Here is a 2,951-nt window from a genome sequence, read left to right as displayed (position 1 = left end):
TAAAATTAAATTTGTTACACACTGTCCCTTTCAACTATACACCAACTGATTATTTACATAAAAAAATGAGAATTTATATGTTGTCATTTACTGTTTACCATAATGTAGCTTCACAATCTGAAAAAAATTGTGAAAATAAGAGACACTGTTCATTGAGAATGTCTCAGAGGAAATGTCTGCAGTCTTCTGCCCACACAGGACTTTGACTTTAATTTAAATTCACCTGGTAAATTCCAAAAAATTGAAAAAAGCAGGACCTGCTTTATAAATCTGCTGCAGATGAAGAAATCAATTCTGATGAGAAGGGTCTGCTCTGTTCTATACAACCCAACATTTGTGGGATGTGTTGAATTTCTGCAGCACATTTCCTCTGAGGAAAAACATTCCTCCACGTCTGATTTTCTAGCCAAGTTTCTGCTGTGAAAGCTCTGAGGAGGAACAAAGAACCCCTCAAATCTCCAGGGACAGTAGCTGACAGTCAAGTGACAGCAGGCCCCTTTCACAGCCAGATGTTTTGTGCAGGTGTGCACCACTCATAGCTGTGGGTGAAAACGGGGCCGGTGCTAAAATAAAGCCGTTACTTTTTTTCAATAAAAACTTTCTGGTCAGAGCTGCCACTCTATGATCAAAGGCAAATGATTTTGAATGCAAAATGTTTTTTTTTTTCCTAGATAATGGGTTCGATCTGGATGAGAGGACTTGCACGAGTGACCATGTTGTTCTGAGAAATTTCTATTTTTATTGCAGTCAGTGTGTTTAAACTTTAAGCAGGAGTGATCCTTTTGAACTTTCATGAACAGGATTCTAAGGCCCAGTCAAGTCCAGGGGATATCTTTTTTGGGAATAGTGTTTTTGTTATTCTCTTTTGTTGATGACATGGTTCTGCTGACTCTATACAGGACCTGCAGCATGCACTGGAAAACAGATTCAGTTAAGAGCAGTAAGAGGATCAGCTCCTCCCAAAAATAATAAATGGGGGCCTTGCCCTCTCTGAGTCAGAGAGGAGTCTCTGACTCAAGTGGAGAAACTGAAAACAAAATACTCTAAATACTTTGAATTGAAACTGTGTAAACATGGTCGCTATTTTAACCTTACTGTGCATTATTTTACCGTTTCATGTGGATTTTTTTTTAGCTCCACATGATGTGTCTCAAACCTGTTTCAATGCTGCCAAATTAGCTGAACAGTAGTTACTACAGTCAATTGTACCTATTAGTTGAAGCAGTGCATACTGGTACAGGCCCTAATCACTCATAAAGCCATTTGTCACCATAGCCACGTGTTCAGGTATAAAAACAACTCATTCAGACACCTCTGTAACAAGTCATCCTTTCATCTGCTGCCTCAGCAGCAGTGACCTCATGCATTTGCTGAATTTGTAGCTTTTGTCAGGGTTTGGTTGTGGTTTGAGGACACAAATGCAGGGTACTGTCACAGTCTTGGTTCTGTTATGTTTTCTTTTGAGTATTCAGTTTAACTTTGCTACATGTTTTCTAGTTTTAATTCTTATTTTGTTGTGTTCTCTGGATACATTTGAGTTCTAAGGTTTTTATTTGTTACCCTCTGTTGCCCTCTTGTGTTGTTTTTTTTCCCCTTGCTCCTTCCCAGTCTGCTCTGTTCACACCTGCTCCCAATCTGCTCGTTAGTACTCTCTTTGTTCAGTCTCCCATAAATACACCCCCTGTGCTGGTTCCTCATCTAACTTCGTTCAACAACGTCTTACTGTGTCTTCCTCGTCATAATTGTTTTCCCCTGAAGGCTCCATGGTTTCTTGTTTGTTTTACCTTTTTTCTTGTTGGATTTTTTGGATTCCTGCCTCAGTTGTTTGTTTGCCTTTCATTAAATCTAAAAAACACTCCCCTCTGCCTCCCTGCCTCTGCATTTGGGTCCTCAAACCGCAACCAAACCCTGACACCTTGAAGTAACTGATAAGGCCAGGGAGGGTTACACAAAACCTCTCTTAACATCTGGTGAAGACGGACAATCTCCACCTTAAATGATCTATTCAAAGAGTAACTACCAGCTTCCCTAATTGTCTACTATATGGCTAAGCTAAGCTAGCTGCCGCACCCTGCTAAACTCCCGCTTCTCATCCCCATCCAAAACGTGCTACATACTCCAAAACAGACATTTTCATAAAGCAAATAACATTGCTTTGTTCTCTCTGAGCTGTCTTGGGGGTGGGACTCTCTGCTTGTCCTTAACATAATGTCTGGGCAGAATTTTTCTTTCTCGCTGGGTGTTTAATGGTTTTACTGTGATTGGACAGGATTTAGATGGGTGTGTCTCAGTTGGAAAAGGGGAAGATGCCCCACCTACAGTATCTGTTGAACACCATAGTCCTGCAGTTCAACTCTGGTGGGTGAAGAGGTCGAACATGCCGCTTCTGTTCACTGGCAGTTTTTCCTCCATTGTGGATTTTACAGAAACAGTCCCTACCTGTAACACCACACTCCCCAGTGTTTGCAGTCTTTCCAAATAGCACCAGGGCAAACCATTAGCTCCTTCTTCTCTCTGCTTCTCTACGCAGGTTCAGCTCTCCACCTGTCCTGCTCTAACAGTTGTCTTTGCCCCCCCCTCCTTTCACTCTCAATCGATCTTCAATGACGTGTGCTATAGCAGGGCAGACTGAGCTCCAGGCCCAGCTTCTCATAGAGTATTAATGCTTTGAGGAAAATCAAACTTTCTTCTTGTTCTTGTTTTCTTTTGTATTGCAACCTTGAGAACAAGAAAAAAAAGTACAGTTCTCATGGAGTATATACAGTAGCTGCCTTTTGCCCTATAAATCAGGGTCTCTTGGCACTGAACACTGACATAGATCGCTCAGTATTACCATAATAATCACAATTAAAGCATGGCTGTAACATTTGCATTTTAAATATTTCTATCATGAATTAGGGACATACAGGGCTGCAATGGAGGAACTTATTAGTAAAATTTAAAAAAAGAAC

This window comes from Cyprinodon variegatus, unplaced genomic scaffold, assembly GCF_000732505.1.
Source record: "Cyprinodon variegatus isolate N-32 unplaced genomic scaffold, C_variegatus-1.0 Scaffold17, whole genome shotgun sequence".
Taxonomy (NCBI): Eukaryota; Metazoa; Chordata; class Actinopteri; order Cyprinodontiformes; family Cyprinodontidae; genus Cyprinodon; species Cyprinodon variegatus.
The sequence above is the reverse complement of the archived record's forward strand: the minus strand, read 5'-3'. Positions refer to the sequence as shown.